Here is a 13912-nt window from a genome sequence, read left to right as displayed (position 1 = left end):
GTAAAGAAGAGGATGGAGCCTTTCTTGAAAAACTGTTGCTATAGAACTATGACAACCACCTGACTTCAGAACATTTCATATCTCGACTGCAGTGATTCCAATGATTTCATAAATCAAATCAAATACTCTCATTTTTTGCAAGAATGAAATTTCCAAGGAATACCTTCAAAAAACCATCAAGAAATAGTTCATGGCCTTCAATACCCTTTCTGCCCCCCAGCGGATTATGCAAAGCTGCATATTCTCCTAGGCTTCCCCCCAAAGCAAAGTATTCTTTAAGGGTATCTTTTCAGTTACATTTTAAATTAAACCAAATCTCAATTTTGATGGGAACAGATCTCCTACCGCGCGGGATTTTATTGCACATTCATTGAGAATCCAGACCGATCACTTTCAAAGTATCGCAGTTGTAGGACGCCTATCCCAAAACACGGGACTGGACATGGTCCCTTCTAGACAGTCCACTTATTCGAATTTGAATATACTTCACTTAGGTGTTACATAAAATATGAATCAAAATAGAGAGCAAGGCTTACTATGAGATAGGGAGCGAGGCATGCTATTTTCAGGTCACTTGCCCGTCATTATGAAACTTTCGGTCGTATCTACACCAAGAATAATAAAAGTGGGTTACTGTTAAAATACAACGAAGTGATTATTGAAGCCACTAAACACGACTCCACATCCGTGTGCAATCAACCCTTCAAAAAAAAGTGCATCGTCTATGTAGAATGCCATAAGTTGAAGCACAAACGAGAATAACGGGCACAGTGACCTTTCCCAATGAAAAACTACTAAAAGGATGAGAAAACGTTTTCAATCTAATTCGCCTCTAATATTAGAGGGAAAGCTGGGTAGGAATAATAATAATAATAACTGTTGGCGCAACCATCCATATTGAATCAGGGCTTTGAAATGTGTTAGAGCACTTCATTCAAGACCGTAACGATACACTATAGGATTACAGTACCCTATAGGAGGCAATGTGGTCAGCATTACGCTCGCCCGAGATTATTACCCTGATTTCACTCAGGTATTCATTCACAGCTGAGTCGACTGGTATCCGACGTCAAATAACGATACAAATCCTACTGCCACCAGTGAGATTTGAACCGCGACCTTCCGTATGGTAGCGTTATGCTCTAACCACTCGGCTATCCGGACATTGATTGATGATGGGTAGGAAGCGATCCCGAAAAAGGACCGGCATACACGTGGAAATGATATTCCTCCTCCCATTTGCGCGGATGGAGATAAGACATTCAAAAGTATCTACGGTTAAAGTAGAGAGGTGCTTCTCATTTCCAGGAGCTTCAAAAGTTTAGAACATTCCGTTGACTTCCAAATGTAGAATGGTTCAGACCCAGGTTGTATCCTTCATCATATCCTGTAAGTATGTTACCCATTCTATCAAGTGTATTCGAAAAATTAATTGTTTCGTAGATAACACCATATCTAATGGAGAACAAAGTCATTGTCCTGCACCAGTTTGGCCTTCCAGGGACACACGATACAATGGAGCAAGCTCACAGGTCACTGGACGACTACACTTTCTCACTGTCGATGTTTAGCAATGTTACACTGATCTATCTCACGTAACTATAAGATATCGGTTATTCTGAGGTAGTGGGTTCCATTGCATGGTATAAACTGCAAAAGATTTTCACTCACTAATGTATACCCACTGCCACTTCTGCTTTCTGTAGAACACGTCCATGGGTACCTGGTCTGTACGCCGACCAAATTATTCATTAGTTGTTGTCTTAGGCCAGAATACTGCTCTAACCACTTGAGCCATACGGACAATATATTAGGATGCAGAGCGGAAACCAGGAGGCCATCAGAACCGGTGGCTTTACTCTGGTTCCAGGATATGAGGGTACCGCAAAATAAAGAGGAGTACTCCCAATAGATCATCTCAGATCATTTAGACACAGAGTGTCCAGCTTATATTACCCGAATATAACCTTAAGTTTAGGAAGCGGGTATTAAGAGGGCGCTTGGTATCCTTATTTCAGAAAATAATCATACAACTTTTTCATAGCAAAGAATCATGACCATTATTGACATTTCGATCGCAAAATAGTTTCGAAATTTAAATCCTGCTAAACCGCAAGTTTCTGTCCTAATCGTCTTTTGCAACAAAGAGGACATACTTTCTATTCTTAGACCACAACCTCAAACTATATAAGGCATTTCTCTATAGTCGAAGTATTGTTCTTCATTTCATTAAACCATGTCAAAATGCGAGGGTGGTAATCTTCCAGTGGCGGGGTACCTACAAAAGCAAATAGAAACAGCCATAGTTTGTTTAGTTTCGTGGAAGAGCCGCAACTCCAAGCACGCATGTCTTTCATTAGGCCCACTCTACTGCCCCTCAAACTGGTTACGGCTTGCACAAACTTTTGTGATACTTGAAAAGGCTGGGAGTGTGCAGATTCTTCATTAAAGAAAACCTTATTGAAGTTTCTTGGTGTGAAATTTGAGAACGCCATGCAGTTACATATGAAGCGCAGGGCCATCTCCTTCTCTCCGTTATATTGGTGACATATAAACCACCATCCGAATGTTTTCCCTGTGAACCAAGGCTCTTGACGAGCCAGTTCCAGCCTTTTCATTACCATCGGTGTTCCAATGCATAGACAGTCTCATCAGAAATATTTCCTTCAGTCAGCCAACTTTCACCAAGCACCAAGCAAGCAGTGGCAACTTCACACCAACTGGTTCGCTCTTTTATTGCTATTCAGTGGTGATAATGCTGCACTCTTGGAACAGAATCGGATGAAGCAACCTCGATATTTTGATCGCTAGCATTCTTCTGCTTCAATGTACATATATTTCTGCGTGGAATATAGTCGTCATTTTCCAAAAGGTCGGGCCAATTCCATACGCAAATTTTCCCAGAGCATCTCTTAGCCCAACTTGTCTTCCTAATCCAGATATGGAGATTATTTAGTATGTAAACCCAAAAGACTTATGACCATTTGCCGACTATCTTTCACTTTTTACAAATACGACAGAGAATGTCCTCTTACTATCCAACTTATATGCATAAGTAACCCATTTCATTTCCAAATGATAGATAGGTAGATAGATAGATTTAAGATAGCTTTGAGCGCCTTAGTCGACACAGTACTCATCGTCGTTATTCTTGGGTAATCGACCGTTTCTGTATGATTGTATGCATACAGTAAACTCGTTTACCATCGTAATCCTACAGCACCAGAGGATTCTCCAAAATTTTTAATATTGTCCCTGGAGATTATCTCCACGTGAGTTTGGAGTCAAAATGGGCTCCTGGATACTTGGCTGTTTGTATCAGTTGGATTTCCACCACTGATAAAATGAGAAGCGTATAGCTACCTAGCATTTATCGTGAGTGTTCATGGAGGCACCAACTGTGTATGATCAGCGGAGTTGTAATCAAGTAACAGGATCTGTGACCGCAAATTTGCCGATCATGATTAGGGCTGGGTCGCCTCCATATGGTTGCACAGTGATCTTTGGGTCCTCCTGGAGCCATACCAGGGAATAAAAACATCCTCCCTACTGAAAGCTCAAAAGACATCCCGTCTCAATAGGATTTTGTTCCATCCCAACAGCTGACGAATCCATTTGGTTAACATCGATTCCGTGCCGTCTTGCGGCATTACAAATTGTTGCGAATCAGATATGGTTGAAGGCGTCTGCGATGTCCATGAATTCACGGAAAGCATATTCTTTTGCGGATGTCGCTTTCTCAATGTTGGCCTTGAGCCCATGGAGTGCTGCCTTCAGGGATTTTATTTTCTTCTTGGCATACTACCTGCAATGGTGCATCTAGGAATATATATGTCCCTTATTGAAACGATATACTGGTCCTTACAGTCGCTAGAAACTTAAGAACTAGGATCCAATATATGATCATCAGAGACTTAAATTCAATGACCTTCATATCGCGGTACCGTTCCAACATTCTGAAAATTATACAACCTCTTGCGGAAATTTAGGGACTACCAGAGTTCATACAAAATATAAGCCCGATGAATAATACAGATTTCAGTCAACAACAAATGATAAGGTCGTAGCTTGACCTACTTTTATTGTCTGAACAACTTTTGGGTTTTGATTAGTGGGCACGCATCTTTGGTGACCATGTTTTATTTCTCGACGTCCTTCATCAATTTGCACTAAGGGTATCTAACTATCTAACTACAAGAGTCAAGAATTTTACCCCCTTTTAATATCAGTACAAGCTCAGCTACCGCATTCTAGTTTAATTAAAGATTGTCATTTCATAGATCCTTCTCCTTCATGTGGTAACCTTTTGAAAATAGGATTTACTTTCTTTGGAAATATGTTCAATTCAGTAGGTAACCTTCTGGCTTATTTTCTTATTGATTAGTGACATTTTACGGACTGATCTTGCCCTGGAAACTTATTTCACTACTCACGAAATCCCTCTTCATTCCTTCGGTTTACTACAGCGTTTTCTAGCGCTTTCTTTCTCTGCAATGAATCATTCTTCTGATGTATTCCCCAATTGTTTCCATTCCTAAATCACAATTTAATCCTCGTACACTAGCTATCTGCAATACTTTATTTTTATTAAGCTAAGTAGTGGAAAAATTTCCTCCCATTTACTATCTCCCCAAGCTCATTAATATTGAGACTGTATTTACTTTTTGTTGATGTTACTTCATTGCTGGCATTATGGACAACTGGATGAACGATTTAGGCATTACTTGGCCGCATCGAAACCAGGAGTCATCTGATTTTGAGTGAGGTGGTCAGTGAAATTTGATATAAGGCCACTCCGTCTGAATGACCCACAACATTTAACGATGGAAAATAACCTCACTAGTTGGCTTTTTTTTGGTTGCAGCAGTGTGTAGGATTCACACCCACTAAAACCACCCCCCCTCTTCCGTCCCTCCCCGCGGGACTACTAGTTGGCTTATACTGTCAGTGATCAGCTGACATACAGTCAACGATTACTGAACCAAAGGCCTATGTAGCCTTAGAAATGTGTACCGACTTGTGGCTATTTTTTAATGCCATCTGAGATGATGGTATCCAGCATTAAATTGTATGTAAATGCATCTGTAGCTCCTCTGATATTGTTTAGTAAAAGTGTTAAGAAGTTGATGAGCTACTGAACAACCAGAACATCGGCGAGTTGGAGGTCCCGCCAACTGAAGACGACGGACAAATACTGCCACCACCAAGTTTAGGAGAAACAGTCCGTGCAATTCATCGGCTAAAAAATCATAAGTCGCCAGGAGCCGATGGAATTACAGCCGAATTGGTTAAATATGGAGGCGACCAGTTACCCCAAGTGGTTCATCAACTTGTGCTCAAGGTATGGGACAGCGAATCAATGCCTGACGATTGGCAACGAGGCATAATCTGTCTCATACATAAAAAGGGAGATATCACACAGTGCAGCAATTATAGAGGTATCACGCTGCTGAGTACCATCTATAAGATATTCTCCACTATCTTGCTAGGCCGGATAGCCCCATACGCCCAGAACATCATTGGCCCATACCAAAGAGGCTTCACTCCAGGCAAATCAGCAACAGATCAGATTTTCTCTCTGCGGCAGGCGATGGAAAAACTGTTGGAATATGGACAACAGTTGCACCATCTGTTCATCGACTTTAAAGCCGCCTATGATAGCATAGCCAGGGTAAAACTGTACACGGCCATGAGGGAATTCGGTATCCCGACGAAATTAATAAGACTGACTAGGCTGACCCTGACCAATGTGCGAGGCCAGATAAAAGCAGCAGGATCACTCTCAAGACCATTCGACATCAACAACGGTCTACGACAAGGGGATGCGCTATCATGCGTCCTCTTTAACCTGGCCCTCGAGAAGGTGATCCGTGATGCTGAGGTGAATGCAAGAGGTACGATCCTCTTCAAGTCCACCCAACTACTGGCCTATGCTGATGATATCGACATCATGGGAAGAACCACCCGAGACGTTCAAACTGCCTTCATCCAGATCGAGCAGGCGGCGCGAGATCTTGAGCTGCACATCAATGAAGGCAAGACAAAATACATGGTGGCAACGTCAGCACCGAAGACGAATCAACCAACAACATCAAACCGCACTGGTCAAACACAAACACGAACAAGAATAAGGATAGGAGAATACACCTTTGAGACCGTTGACAATTTCTCCTATCTAGGGTCGAAAATCACAACCGATAACAACTACGATGATGAAATCCGCGCACGGTTGTTGTCAGCCAACAGAGCCTACTTCAGCTTACAAAGACTGCTCCGCTCGAAACGTCTCACCATAGGGTCAAAGCTCTTACTGTACAAGACTATGATCTTGCCAGTCCTCATGTATTCCTCGGAAACTTGGGTTCTTAGCAAGAAAAATTGCGAACTCTTGGCCGCGTTCGAGAGAAGAATCCTCCGAAGAATTTTTGGCCCCCTACATGAGGATGGACGATTCCGTAGCCTACACAATGACGAAATCTATGAGCGATACCATGACCGTCCGGTTGTGGATAAAATCCGGCTCAATAGGTTACGGTGGGCGGGTCACTTAATCCGTATGGATGAAGATGATCCCACCCGGAAAGTCTATAAGGGCAATATCTATGGTAGGAAAAGAAGACGAGGCAGACCCTGCCTAAGATGGAGCGATGGCGTGGGCCAGGACGCCAGACAGCTTTTAGGGATATCGAATTGGTGGACCTCGGCGCAAAACCGGGATGTCTGGAGTTCCTTATTAAGGCAGGCCTAGACCGGATACCGGTTATTGCGCCGTTGATGATGATGATGTTAAGAAGTTAGAGGCCGGTTATTAGTTTGGATAAGTTATGCGCAGATATTGATTCGAAGCAAATGTTCCCATTATTTCAAACGTCACGGTTTGAAGTAAGAATAGTGCGACGGTAAACTATATAATCAAAATAACCCCATATTTAAATTTGAAGGTAAAATTGCTGACCATTCTTCATATGATGTCGTGAAAACAATTGGTCTATTTTGGAAATGATATTTTAGTCTATTCAATCATATTTCCTTTTTCTTGCTGAGCAAAGAAAAAATTCTGTCGGTGTGAGAATACAACATCGACCCATTCTAGCTGGTGGCTTTGTAATATGCATTAGTTTCTCAGGCATGCCCCCTTTGAGCCAATACGCTATATCTTGAAGAGGTCGAATTCTCACGAATTCAATGGAAAGCAGGTGGATCACAGATGATCGGTGAGCTTAACTACGCCCCTTTCTCCTGGCTGACCGCTCTCATCTAACATACAATATTTGACTGCGGAGATCGGCTGAAACATGCACAAGCTTCCTTGTTTCTATTTCTCTTTGATTTTTACCTCATCGTCTGCTGCTTTTTCTACGCCATTTCTAGATGCCAGCTATTCTGAATCGTTTCACGCTACTCTCTTTAGCTTCTTCTTGGCTGAATTCTTCGTTCATTAACTTAAAACCATTGGTCGCCTGATGGACTTCCTAAGTTTTTCCATCAACCCTCCTCTATATATAATTTTCAACAACAATTGCAGAGGACTACTCCCACCTCTTTTAAAAGAGGACCATATTATCCCTATTCTCAGAAGTGGTGACCCTACTTTAACTGTGAACTATCGTCCTATCTCACCCCTTTCCTTTTATTGGTCGCGTAATTCGGTCATCTTGTAGTGACAATCCAAACGGATTGGTCAAATATCGATTTGCTCTTTGGAACCTTGTTCACTTCTAACTAACTAACTTCGTTGACAAATGTCTTAATTCACGGTAGAAAGTAAATTCTATTAGCAGAGACTTCTCTCAAACCTTTGATTCCGTTAATCAAAAAATACTCTGTTCAAACTCTCTTTACCGATCTTCCCTCTTCAATTATCGCGTGCCTCGCCTGCTATCTTTCAAACAGATCCTGCAGACTTTTTTGTAATGGTTGCCCATCCCGTTGCGTCTCTCCTCCCTCTGGAATTCGCCGCAGCTCTACGGTAAGACCCGTATTATTCCTATTCTGTATTAATGAATCCCTTGTAGGAGAATCTAGACATTTTAATGCATTAGCATTCAATGAGTAATAAAAATAATAATAATTGCTGGTGCGTCAATCCAATTGCATCTATTCCTTGAAGTGTGTTAGAGCACTTCATTCAAGACCGTAAACGTACGCTTCAAGTGTAGGTATACTGTAGAAGGCAATGTGGTTAGCATCGCGCTCGCCCATGATTATTACTTTGACCTAGAAACCAATTCCCAGATGAGTCGACTGGTATCCGGCATTAAGTCATGATAAAGAACCTCTATCACCAGTGAGATTTCAACCGTGACTTTTTACTACGACTGCGCTCTAACTACTGGGCCTAACCGCTGGGCCATCCGCACACACCTCGTGAATAAGCTGGCACTGAACGTCACCAAATACCACTGGATATGTTACTCGCTAAAATGGTCCTCAGCATATTTTTCCTAACCTTGAGAATCTCTACCGTTTTTGAGCCCTGTTCAAAACTTGCGTTTGACTTTCGACGAGAAATTTCGTTTCATTTTCATTTCAATGGTGCTCCCAAAATGTCAAGTGTTATTTTACGCTCTTCTTCTAACTTTATCTCTATCCAGCCCTCCTCAATACTTTCTTGTTGGAAACATGCTCCAGGATTTGGTATTCATTCCATAATTTTGACTACCTTGTTCTTGAAGCTGTACAGTAGATAAAATTTCTGTAAAAAGGAGTTTCCCCCGAAAGAGAACTGCCTTCCTGGCTCTGCATTCTGAACCTCTATTACCTGAAAAAAGCCGAATCTTCCTTAATATCTGCACTCTTTAAAAACCCTGTATTCGCCTGGTGATCAGGTTTGCCTTCTTTGATACGGTCTTCCGCATTGCTACTCGTGAGACATGTAGCGCAGATACTTTCGAATTTCGGACGCATAGATTGATAGTTACTTTTACTAGCCGATCCTGATATGATGCGACATATACAACGCCACAACCGTTTCCTCTGTCGCTTCTCCTAGTTTAAAGTGTAGACTAAGTTATTCGCTCTCTCTTTCCTCTAACGGTAATATATTATATAATTGGGAATCCTCTGTTCTGTATATTGTTGCTTCAAAAGGCAAGTAAATAAATACCTATTTCCGGTCAGTATAGGGTAGGACCTACTGTTGAGGAGTGTCTGAGAACTTTTCTCAATGGCAACTAGCTGTCTAAAATTGACCTCAACATTTAAATCGATTGGAAACGACCCAGGAGTTGACCGGCGCAGCAAGGCACATGAGAACCTCCTCGTCCCACTTGACAAAATTATGAAACAATTAGCGAACTCAATCCAGACAAGCTAACCCGGTTACCAAATGGGTCGAAGGGTGAAGAGAATAAATATTATTAGGTCTGCAGACAGAACCCGGCGGTCAAAGGGTAGTATAGGTCCCAGGGCAAAACGTGAATTGGTACCCAAGATGGAGCATAAACCACGGGAAACGCCTGCTGAACCAACACCAACAGCTCTACTACCAAACCCTATCTCCACCTCCACGTGGTGATCGCCGGGAGTTCCATCCTTATGAAAAACTGCGGACCAAGAAGGATGAAGGCGAGTCTCCCGCGCCTACAAAAGGGACAAAATGTACCAACTGGTCCTCTAGGTTGGGGGTTGGGTAGAGCTGACGACCCTGCACGAAAAATCTATGTTACGAAGCCACAAAAGCAGCCTCGGACAGGATGGATTCTACAACGACGAACTCGCCAAAGACAACGGATTAACGATTTGAGCATTTTCTCATTGAGCGTGTGCTCCCTGTACAGAGTGAATGCTGCTGAGCAACTAGCCAATACCTCGTCCCGATATCTTGGAAGGCCGGATAGCCCCATACGTCCAGAACGCCATTGGCCCATACCAAAGAGACTTCACTCCAGGCAAATCAGCAACAGATCAGATTTTCTCTCTGCCGCAAGCGATAGAAAAACTGTTGGAATATTGACAACAGTTGCATCATCTATTCATCGACTTTAAAGCCGCCTATGATAGCATAGCCATGGTAAAACTCTACACGGCCATAAGAGAATTTGGTATCTCAACGAAAATGATAAAACTGACTAGGCTGATTCTGACCAATGTGCGAGGCCAGATAAAAGTAGGATCACTCTCAAGACCATTCGACATCAAGAACGGTCTACGTCAAGGGGATGCCCTATCATGCATCCTCTTTAACCTGGCCCTTGAGAAAGTGATCTGTGATGCTGAGGTAAATGCAAGAGATACGATTCGCTTTAAGTCCACCCAAATACTGGCCTATGCTGACGATATCGACATCATGGGAAGAACCACCCGAGATATACAAACTGCCTTCATCCAGATCGAGCAGGCGGCACGAGATCTCGGACTGCACATCAATGAATGCAAGACCAAATATATGGTGGTAACGTCAGCACCGAAAACCAACCAACCAACAACATAAAACTGCACTGGTAAAACTGAAAGAATAAAGATAGGAGAATATAACTTTGAGACCGTTGATAATTTCTCCTATCTTGTGTCGAAAATCACAACCGATAACAGCTACGATGATGAAATCCGCGCACGGTTGTTGGCAGCCAACAGAGCCTATTTCAGCTTACAAAAACTGTTCCGCTCGAAACGTCTCACCATAGGCTACTGTATAAGACAATGATCTTGCCAGTCCTCATGTATTCCTCGGAGACTGCGGTTCTTAGCAGCGTTCGAGAGAAGAATCCTCCGAAGAATTTTTGGCCCCCTACATGAGGATGGACGATTCCGTAGCCCACATAACGACGAAATCTATGAGCGATGCCATGACCGTCCGGTTGTGGATAAAAAACGGTTACGATGGGCGGGTCACTTAACCCGTATGGATGAGGATGATCCAGCCCGAAAAGTCTATAAGGGCAATATCTATAATAATAATAATAATCGTTGGCGCAATAATCCATGTTGGATCAGGGCCTTGAAGTGTGTTAGAGCACTTCATTCAAGACCGTAACGGTACACTAGGAGGCATTGTGGTCAGCATTGTGCAATATCTATGGTAGAAGAAAAAAACAAGCCTGACCCTGCCTGAGATGGAGCGATGACGTAGGTCCGGACGCCAGACAGCTTTTAGGGATATCGAATTGGTGGACCTCGGCGCAAAATCGGGATGTCTGGAGTTCCTTATTAAGGCAGGCCTAGACCGAATACCGGTTGTTGCGCCGTTGATGATGATGAGACAGGACGCAATATTCCTCAAATTATAATGTTGATTCCCCTGTTTTTTCTGGATATTTAAGCAACCATTTCTTTCTTTCACTCGATGGTAGATTTATTGTAAATTTAATTTAAAATGATTGTACTGTTAGGAGAAAGGTTGAAAGAAGATACTATTAATGTGGTCGGCTTAGCGTGCTTTGAGTGCAGTGTTGGCCAAGATGGGGATTTCCCTTCCGTTTGGATGGGTGTGTTATCGTGGCTAGCTATTTGATCTACGAAAGCTGTAACTCAACCTCATGTTACACAATTGAGAACAGTGGTTAAGATCTCCTTTTACCTCATAAGCTACTTGCAATCCTATTGGCTCTAGTTACTGGGGCATCGATTTCCCCATGATAATGTTGCCGAAGGCTTCTTTGTTGATTGTCTCATTGCACGTTACACTCAGCTGATTGTTAGGTAAACTGAATTATTGTCGTTACTCGGGTCTAAAGCAAAATGTTAGCGAGATAGTGTTTCATTTCCACATTAGCATCCACCCCCTCCCGGAATGATTTCACATCCTTCAAGGCCGACAGGCGGTCTATTAGCACGCGACCAATTTGGTTGCCGGTATACATTTTTATTTCTGGATTTATACAAATCAGGTATGCACCTCTCGTGTAACGCTGATAGTTGGACGAGGGGTAGGCTTCGAGGGTTCCTTGCCTCGCAAGAGATGTCCTCTCCAACCGTAAGGACATGAACGTTTGTGAGGCTGATATTTCGAAATTTGCCTCTAACGTGCAAAGAGCACAGCCTACTCGAATGACTTTGACAGCTGCTAATAGAAGTTCCAATTTTTGGGCAACTAAGGAACCTACTCGGAGCACATAGTTTGCTGGTCGCTTATTATATACTGGCTGTAAAAACCGGGACTATAAACTGTAAAGTAGCACATACTGTTCTTTAGTTTGATAGCATGCAACGATAATCCACTTGAAGAATTTATTGGATGAGTTATCATCTAAATCATTGCAGATATTGATGTGTTGATTGTTTGACGCATTATCTGATAATCGATTCTGGTATGAATGCGGTTTCATTTAAATTCCAGCCTGGCCTCGGGCTTTTATTGTTATGGGTACTTAGCATTAACAGAAAATTTTACAAATATTGAAGAACAAATTGCACGAATCAAATTTGGCTATTTAGATGCTATGAATAAAGGGCACTTGCTAAAGAGGCCAGCAAATTGTTTTAGTACCCAAATCGGTTAAAGGGATATTTTTAGAGCCCATCAAAAATAAATTGAGGTAATGGATCCTAATATTATGATAACGTCTCATATTAGGATTCTCAATTGAACCAATGCTAAAAAATCTTTTACTGAATTGACTTCTTTTTCAGCCGAAATCTGACGCAGATATTAGGCCATTTATGCATACTCTTCATATAAAATTAAATTCCTCCACCAGCTTGAATTTGGTTATCCTCCTGGAATGCATCTTCTAAAGCGTAGGTTTTTATTCCGAAAGTAACAGCAAGTAGTCCACATTTATGGTTAGACAAACTTTAAGTATTTTTCGCGTAGATGGCCACGACTACACCCCCCCCCCCCTGGATAGTATCTCTCTTTCGACAAATGATATTAACATTCGTTTTTATTTCGTTTTTAGAAAGACTTCAGCAATTGACAGTGAACCCGACAAATTGCAACCCATTCAAGGAAACATACCCTGGAGCCAATACAAGTACTCACCTCATATGGGTTCATTCCAGCAGATGAAAAGGATGTAATTAACAAGATAAACAGCTCGCTGTGTTCTCCTGGATTGAGGCTCCCAACTGCCCAAACTGAAACAACGAAATTTCAGGTAACTTTTATATCACTTTCCAGATAATTTCATAATTTATTCACAATTATTTTCACTTTCTTTCCAGGGGTGCATTCATTTTCCTGTATTTCAACACGTCATTCTATCCGCCGATTGCCGTTTCCTATAAAGACCAAAATACAAATTAATATAAATGATTATTTTGTGATAAAAACTTTTCAGGGCACAAAGTCGTTCCCATACAGCGTTAAATTGACATTAGTTTGCTGCAGAGAGGGAGAAAGCCTTTCCAAGGAGACATTTCAACTTTCTTTATCGACTTAGTATCTGAAGGCGAGAAAAATTCTTTTCTAAGTACTAGTGCCGCAGGAGATATTTAAACCCCTGCTGCCCAAGTGCTTATCAAAGAGTTTTATGAATTCAACGAGGAACAATTGTTATTAATTCAACTTTAAATGAATAAGTTTTGTATTTATTGTTTGAACTGTGTATTTGACAATTTGATAATTGAGTGGAATGCAGGAAAGCTTTTGATTAAGAAGACTTACCCTGCATATTGTGCTCATTATCAATATGTTCATTATACAATAATTATATATTCAAATAATATGTAGTGTATACCAGCAGGGTCATTCATAATGGGGCCACTGGGTACTTCTGCTTGCTGTTTTTTACAGATAACTCACATCTACCAGATGAAGGAAAAGGAGGGAAATTCCACGGGACATGGTTTTGTGACTCGAACCTATCATGTTCTGCTGACGACTACTCGAAAAGTTAGGGAATACTCCAGTACCTGTTAGCTGGACCCAAACTGTGGCAGCAATATCCTTCAAAAGAATCAATCTCAATGATTCCAAAAAAGTCAGATTTTGAGAGGAGGAATTAGTGAAGGAAACAAAGGACTTATGATG

The 13912-nt window shown here is 41.8% G+C and overlaps 1 long non-coding RNA gene across 1 annotated transcript in view; it reads left to right on the top strand.

The window, feature by feature from the left end:
* The window catches only part of LOC119657445, a 37358-nt gene extending 23754 nt beyond the window's left edge, over positions 1–13604 (top strand). Inside the window, exons 2-3 of the long non-coding RNA XR_005250137.1 lie at positions 12840–13037; positions 13105–13604. This is a non-coding gene — a long non-coding RNA (uncharacterized LOC119657445). The remainder of the gene's footprint in view (positions 1–12839; positions 13038–13104) is intronic.
* The last annotated feature ends 308 nt before the right edge of the window (positions 13605–13912 follow it).

Source organism: Hermetia illucens, chromosome 5 (assembly GCF_905115235.1).
Source record: "Hermetia illucens chromosome 5, iHerIll2.2.curated.20191125, whole genome shotgun sequence".
NCBI classification, from domain to species: Eukaryota; Metazoa; Arthropoda; class Insecta; order Diptera; family Stratiomyidae; genus Hermetia; species Hermetia illucens.
The sequence above is the reverse complement of the archived record's forward strand: the minus strand, read 5'-3'. Positions and strand labels throughout refer to the sequence as shown.